Source organism: Calliopsis andreniformis, chromosome 1, assembly GCF_051401765.1.
Source record: "Calliopsis andreniformis isolate RMS-2024a chromosome 1, iyCalAndr_principal, whole genome shotgun sequence".
Taxonomy (NCBI): Eukaryota; Metazoa; Arthropoda; class Insecta; order Hymenoptera; family Andrenidae; genus Calliopsis; species Calliopsis andreniformis.
In genome coordinates, this window is record NC_135062.1 from 468,238 (window position 1) to 476,676 (window position 8,439).

An 8,439-nucleotide genomic window follows, 5' to 3' on the forward strand; every position below is an offset into this window, starting at 1 on the left:
TTTAATCGTGTCAGACCAAAATTCTTCAGGTGCACTGGCTTCTGAAATGACTGTCCTCGGTTGAGCTTCTGAGGCTGCACTATGCCCATTAACGGAGTCAAATAATTTATTGAAAAAGCTAAGGACTTCCGCTGTCGTGAGGCCTTCCTCCTTCGGTATTTTTAATGGGCCATGGTCTGTTTCTACAACGCCTGTGGTAATGAATATTTTATTAGTTATTCAAGCATAAAAGAACGTCCATACTATTCATATAATAAAATATAACTTTTACTTACATTGGTGGCGACTAAGGAATCCTATATGTGACGCTATTGTTTCGCTGAACACTTGCGATGCGTACTTCATTTTTGGAATTTTTTTAGGAACAACATGTTCCTTTGTGAGTCTCTTCATCATGGGGCGTACCACGTAGCCAGAGATATCCATATTATACGCCTGTTCAATTATTCTCCATGATGCGAATTGCCTTTCACATTCTTTTCTTCCTGGTGTCACATTTATTTTCAGATCCTTATTTAATAAGTTATTCCTTATTCCTTTAATTCAGTGTGGCGGATCATAAAATGGTATCAATTGAATACCATCTACTTCAATTACGTCACCTATAAGCATAAAATGATTGCATTGATTCACAATATTACATTTTTTAAATTATATGAAAAACCTAATAATGTATACATACGGTGCTCTTCTCCTTGTTTCCATTTTTTCTGTGTGTCTGCCTGTAATGTGTTGATGGCATCAACATTCGACGATCCTTGATCACATACAGTGGCAACAACTTCTATCCCAGTTTTCTACAGTGCTTTTACTATATTCTTGATGCACTGTATTAATTGTGGTGCTTTTGTCTGGCTGTCACAATAATTGTAGGAAATGGGCATTTTCTAACCACTGTGTAGTCCTCTTAACATGAAGACAAGGGCATGATCTGCAAATCTTGAAGTTCTTCTTGTGCCCCAGTCTTCGAAGCCTATTATTTTGTCTTCGTTAACGTCGTAGTCAACATGGGGCATCAATGACATCTCGTCCCATATCAATACACACAGTTTTTCTTGAGCACTCATGGTATCCGCTTGACCACGTTGATTGGAATTTTTCTTAGCATCTTTTTTAATATGGTTGCACTTGGAAGATTGCATAGCATCCTCAGGAGCCTGTATGATTTAGAAGAGTGCTTCAGAAGTGCTAAGGCCAATATTTTCTCGTCTGTTGTGTAGCGTCTTCCCTGAAAACATATTTCATAAAGTTATAAACAAATTACAATAAAATAATACAATGAAAATACAGCATATATTACACAGCAGCAATAAATAGTTACAAATCAAATATAGTTATATAGCCATACCCAAACACAAAACCAGTTAGAGGCATATGGTTGCAATTAAATAAAAGAATAAATAGAAACTATAAGAAATAAGTAGAAAAAATAAGTAGTATGATTATAAGTAGAAACCATAAGACAGCATCATTCTTTCAGGCAGGCAGGGTAACAGGGTCCATCATCACTGAAGCACATCTTCAGGCACTTCATGCATGTGGAGCAGCGTGCAAAAAAATATTCAAATTGTAAACATTACCTTTCTTACTGCCTGCATCATGTTGCCTCCCATGTGAACAGTAGTAGTAGTAGTACTAACATGTCTGATACGATTTGTTGTGGCTGGCTGAAAATGCTGGATAGCTACTGGTATATCATTAGCTACATCTACAATTTTATTTACCTGTGGCATGGATCTGGATGTACGTAACTGCATTTCGATGAACATCCTCTGCGTGGTGGATAGATTTTGAAATCTATGTACCAGATTAGATTCTGACAACACCATTGCTCGTTCCAGTCGTGCCTTTAAATCTTCTCTCTTCCTGTGTGCATAACGATTGCGTTTCATCAGTGTTTTAGCAATTTTGTATAATTTAGCTGCTTTTGGTGTCAATTGGCACTGTTTCATGTTATCCTGCAATAGTATATTTCTGTGACTTTTCTGTGACATTGAACACTGTTCTAACTATCCTGATATTATTGAACTACTTGGACCAGCTTCATTATGTTCATTAATATCCCATAGTGTTTCTTCACAAATTCTTTCAGTTATTTCTTCGCTCATGCAATTCTTTATGAGACTCTTGTGTTTGTTATTGTTATCACTTTCTACTGTTGTAGCAGAAACTGGATATACTTCTGCTTCTATATTTTCAGATGCATATTCTTTGTTCTGGCTCTGCACTGGCAAATGCAAAGTTGGAATAGCATCATGTCTTAATCTTCTTCATTGAGTAGAACGCAGAAATGAGGTTTCTTCAAAGTGTCTGTAACACACCCTGTATCTGCGCCTTTCAGTGCTTGTCAGTTTAAGTAGTACAGGACACTGAATTTTATTAGCCCAAGACTCTGATCGTACAACATCTTTGGGAAAGTGGTACGCTGGGATAGTCACACCCGATGAACACTGTGGAACTGCACACGCTCTCACCATTTTGTTCTGATGTCCAAACATTCACACAAATTGTTTATATAAACTGTCTGCACTTATGTGTTTTATGCACTTATATGTCTTTATTCACTTTTTACACTTTTTCTACTTGATGCTCCACTCCTCTGCACCTCACTATCCTACTATCCTGAAACAAACTTTAGAAAAGTTTATAATTTATGCACAAAAATTTGAAACATAAGTTCAAAAATAAGTTCACTGAGTGAACAATATTCCATGAGCTTATTAATCAAATTTTCAACACAATTCTATTATTAATAAAACAATATAAAAGTTTCTCTAATTCTCTTCGCAGTCCGCAACAGTCTGCAATCAAGATTGCTATGTGTTGCTATTAGTTGCTATGCGGTTTTGGCGATAATAGTAGCGCCAAAACATTTGAATATCAGTCACGTCCAGTCACGTGATGTGGTGCGATCATGGTGCCATTTGAGATAACTCCTTAGAAAGTGTACTAACGAGTGTCCAAAGTCATACATAAGAGTTTACTCCCCCTGGTCACAATACATATATCATATAACACATCACTACATTGTCTCTGTAGCTAAACGCTGTGAGACTGTAGAATCTTGCCATGTAGGTGAATGATAAGAATAATGATCTAGTGGGGATAATTATATATAACGTGTGATCTGATGAAACATTGTCGCAGTTCAGAATAAAAAATTTATAAAATCGAAATTATATTTTCATATTTTATGTGTAATGGAAAATGTTCCACAAAAATTGGAATCGGCAGCGCTGGATATCGTAAGTACTATTTTCACTTTAATTATACTTTAATTAAGCAGTAACAAGCTACTCTCGGGAGTACTTTCAGATAGTGACATTGCATTGAGAGTAACTGAAAAGATATTGTCTGAGAGTACTCCCAAGAGTAGCTCGTGATAGTTTTTACTTTCTCAAGTGTCCACGCACCCTATATTTATACAATTAAATCTTTTTGTATTTTTTCAGCTGATAAATCATTGGTTTATGAGGTTCCATGTCACGAGACGTCGGTGGTAGCAGAATATATGCGAGGAGCACCAGGCGTATCACGCCGTAAGCACCATTTTTAAATAATACATTTAATAAAATACTTATTCCATTTAATTTTTTATTAATTTTCTGTATTTTTTCGTTTGCTTACAGCTTATAAACTTAATGTTTATAAGGCGCCGTGAAGAGTGCCGCCGCCGCCGACAATATAACAATGAGCTGTGGGAGTGGAATGACATATCATTAGATTATTTATTTAGTTAGTATGAATATTATAATACGATTTCTAATAATTCTACAGTATGTCCCATGAAATCCTGAACAGTCGATTATTTGCTAACCTATTAAAGATACGAAAAAAGTTTTTTTATGAAATTGAATGGCAAGAGGGGGCTGATTTATTGGCCGTAACAATTTTTTTTTATCATTATTGTTTACAGAGATATGAAAGTTAAGTTTGGTTTTTTAAATGGGATTATATATATTTTTTTTTATCAATAGATAGTACGTTTCAAGACGAATTCAGCAAACATTAATGTATACACCTTTTTTCAAATAGTTTTTAAGATATTACGCGTAAAAGTTTACTGATTTTCGGTGGAAGAAAATCTGCGAGACCAGGAAGCACAGTAGGGAGTCTCGACTCTCAGTTGATGACAATAATTATAAAAAAAAATTGTGACGGCCAATAAATCAGCCCCCTCTTGCCATTCAATTTCATATAAAAACTTTTTTCGTATCTTTAATAGGTTAGCAAATAATCGACTGTCCAGGATTTCGTGGGACATACTGTATATATCAATAAATTAAAAACTTATATAATATTTTTTTATATATTCCAGATAATGAACTACTCCCGAAGAGGAAGAATGAGGCGAATTTTTATTTTGTATTTTTTATTTTTTATTTTTGATTTTGATAAAATTATTTTACTATTTTGATGAAATTTAAATTTTAAAAACATGTTTTAATCTACATGGTAAATACATATTAAAAATTGTTTTTAAAATTTTAATTTCATATTCTTAATAATCTATTACTCTAAGATCCGGTCTAGGTCAGGATTAAGTCTGGGTTGTGCTTCAATTATGAAGCACAACCGTTGTACAACCATTCTTCTTCTCCCCAAAACTTATGTAATATTGATTGATAAAAATGCAAAATGATGACGATGTTCTCGCCCAGTAACCATTTACATTTTTCAATGTAAATGACGGCGGCGCGCGCCGGTGGACGCCTCGCCTATCGCCTGCCGTTCCGCGGACCCTATACACATTGACGTCATTGAGTACCACTGTCTCCGGCGCGCGTTTCGTCAAACTATTTTATTTCTATATTGAAAACAAAAATAATTTTGGACATTCGCCTGATGCCTTCCTTAGTAGAAAGGTTAGCTCTATCGCGTGGTATAGTCAAATTTTCTCCTAGACCCTTACTTTGTGAAAGAAAGTGAAAAATATCAGCAAAAATGGGTGCGTTTTGGGTGTCCTTTTCATTTTAATTGTTATTTAAACCTATTTCGATGTTTATAATCTAATAACTATTTATATTATTTTATTCGGGAGAGTTCACAGAATCATTTCGTGCAAAGAGCAACTAAATAACTACTACGGCAAAAGCACAGAAAAATCCCAAAGTTGAAAATTTGTCATTTTTTTCAAAATTGATTTTTTCAAAAACTGTACGTTCTGGAAAAAAACGGTTTGCAGATTCGTAATCAGCACGTTGAAATCTATAAGAAATGTTTATTCACGTTTACAAAATCGAAAAAAAGTCAAAATTTGTTGAACAGTGTAATTGATGCAATTAAGAAATGTACTCCTAAAAAGAAGTCACCATATCTTGAAGAACATAGGAACCCTACCTCTTGGTGGGACAATGAATGTGAGAAACTTATTCGTTTCAGACAGGCTGCACTTAAAAAATGGCACTCTACGCATCGACTCTCTGACTATATAGAATATAAAAAACGCAAAGCATCAGCTGGGAGTTATATCCGGAAAAAAAAGGTAAAGGATTTTCGCAATTTTGCTCAAAGCATCAATTTTAAGACAGACATATCCTATGTTTGGGATAAGTGTAAATTACTCAAAAACAAATAGACTAACACTAACTCTAGTAAATGCCATTCTGCTGACCGTACTCGCAAGATAGAAGAGACGATCTGTAAAATCAGTCCTTGTGAGGTTCCTACGAATCCGACTGATTTTAATTGCAATCCAAACCACAACAGTAATTACCTTAATTCTGAGTTCACACTACAACAATTCAACCTCGCTCTTAGTACCTGTAGGACTAAAGCCTCTCCTGGTTCTGATAAGATTGAGTATAGCTTCATAACTTATCTTCCCTTTAAATTAAAGCTCATCTTGATTGATATTTTCAAAGAAATATATGTGAATTCTGAAATTTCTGCGTCTTGGTAAGATAGTCTCACTTTCTTTATTGATAAAAAAGAAAGCGACAATGTTAGACCCATTTCGCTCACCTCATGTATTTGCAAGATCTTTGAGGCGATAATTAAGCTAAGACTGCAGCACTGGTTAGAAACAATTGATTTCTTTCCTCCAACTCAACCAGGATTTAGATTTGGGAGATCCTGCTCTGACAACCTTGCTCTGCTTACTCTTACTATTGAGGAGACTTTTCATATGAATGAGGATGTTCTTCCTTGTTTCCTTGGCATGAAAGGGGCTTTCGATAATGTTCAAAGTGATATCTTACAACGGAAGTTCGGTGAGTGTTAATCGCCGATTTTAACGAAACTTTATACAATTATTCTATGATCTTACGTAAGAATTTTACCGCACTAAGTAGCTGCCCATACGCACTTTTAAGAGAGAAACTACCCCTTTCATCCAAGTCGCCCTTTTCATTTCGGTGCTTATAGCTCACAAAGTATAAGTGCTATAAAAAAATGTTGCATACAAAAGTTTTACAGTTTTTCCAGACCTATAAGGCGGCATTAAAAAGTTTGAAAAAACGAATTGTTTATAAAAACTCAATCCCCCCCGTTTCTAACAAAAAATGTTTTTATTTCAAATAAATAAAGAGCTTTTTGTTGCGAATTCAGTGTTTTATAGCAGTATACAATTATTCTATTTCTTGTATACAAAAACGTTGCATCATTTCTGCATAGTGTAATATTCGCCATTATTGGTACGGTGAATTGAAGTAAATATCCAATTATTACATTTTTCATTCTGATTTTCGGGTGTTATCGTTATCGTTGTTCGTTACAATACCCCGACAATAATAACAAACCTTATTTTCTGACCCTTGAATGCTACTGATAATGCAGTAGAGTTTTTCTATACATATGGCTTGGGTGTGGAATGGCACAACTTGCATTGTAGTTGGCAGCTCTGGATGAAGGAGAAGAAATTAAACGGGGAGAAAAAATAACAATATCAGTTAATTTTACCCATGGTCTTTTATAATTTTTATTTATTTCAAAATTAAAGAACATACAATCAGGCAGTGACAGTAGTGTAGTATTTCGATCTCACCGTCTACAATAACTAAATAGGATTCCACAATACAATCCGAGCTTATATTCTGTTAATTTATTAATGTATTTATTGTATGTAATTTTCAGAATCATGATACTTTCTCTTCCTAAAAATGTTTAAAGCAGAAGTATTTTTTACACCAAGCACGAAGAAGAATTGCAATTTCTCCGCATATGTGACACATATGAATTTTGATATCTTGTTTCCCGAAACAATAATCAACTGGATTCTCGTAACGACCTGGACGATCTTGATGAATGAATATTTAAACATATTATGAAATCTAGGTGAAGACAGCTGACTGTGAGTAAGAGATTGTAACTTTATAATGTTATTTCTTTGGTGCAAATTGACGTCGTAAATACGCAATACAATGTGATCAGATAAAGTTTTTACGAAATTTTTCCAAATTCGAAAACCAAGAACATCTAAGGGTTGTAGCTGCCCTGTAGCCATTTTTAGTATTGTAAAAATAGTTACTTCCTTACCATGAGGCACAAGCTGTTACGCGTGATTTGGGCAATGTCCGCTCCAAGAATCCAACAATAATACGCTTTGATCTTTCACTTGTAGCAAATATACATGTATGAACCAAGTTTTAAAATGATTGCCAGTTAATTTTCCATATTTTAACGCAGAAGTCTAAATACTGGATGGTCTGAATAAGGTACTAGCTACCACTGGTCCGAACTGTCCACTTGGTTCTTTCAGTACTAAATAGACAGATGAGAGTAACTTTCCATTTGCAGAAATAATTGGATGAATGGTATACCTGTGAGTAATTGCAGATGTAGATTGTATGACAGCTTCTATGGTTTATTACGACGTCAATTTGCACTGTGACGTTGCGCACAGCGCCGTCACCGTTTTGGTAAATTACGTGAAGTTTGTGATAACAAGGAACGTACGGCCCCCTTGCGGAACACATGCCGAGAGATGCCTCCTGGAGGAAAATATCGTGAAATTGGAACCGCCGCTAATTTCGGGTGCTTCCGTGCCGAGCGCGCACGACGTTTCAGGACCGTAGAGGAAATCTGAGGGACCCTAAGACCGTCGCCGTCCCCTGGCCGTACAGTTTCCGGATTCAAGCGCCGTATCTACACCGCATGGTACAGAGGCCCTGCACCCTCGGAGTTGAGGGACTTGCCGTCTCCGCGGAGAACCAGAGAGCCGAAGGAAAATGCGCCCACAGCGAGCTAAGGGATGGTCCCGCGGTGCTGCCCTTCTACAACGACTCAAGCGGAGGGTGAGGGTGGAGGTGAGCCCGGAGATCGTTGTCCAGGCGGCAGGAGCCACAGGAAGTTCCGGGGAAGTCTCCACGATGCCGAGGAAATCCGGATCGTCGCCGGAGAGGAGCGGCCCACCCTGGGGGCCCCGCTCCTCGCAAACGAGCCTAAACCACACCAAGTACACCGAGGGCGCGTCGCGCTTGCGCCGGGGAAGGACGTGCC

The 8,439-nt window shown here is 36.6% G+C and overlaps 1 long non-coding RNA gene across 1 annotated transcript; it reads left to right on the top strand.

Moving 5' to 3' along the window:
- Positions 1 to 2,840: 2,840 nt before the first annotated feature.
- LOC143179876 (uncharacterized) lies at positions 2,841 to 4,556 on the top strand. The gene is made up of 4 exons (XR_013002034.1): positions 2,841 to 3,245; positions 3,453 to 3,539; positions 3,630 to 3,735; positions 4,319 to 4,556. It is a non-coding gene; the product is annotated as an uncharacterized LOC143179876 (long non-coding RNA).
- Positions 4,557 to 8,439: the final 3,883 nt, after the last annotated feature.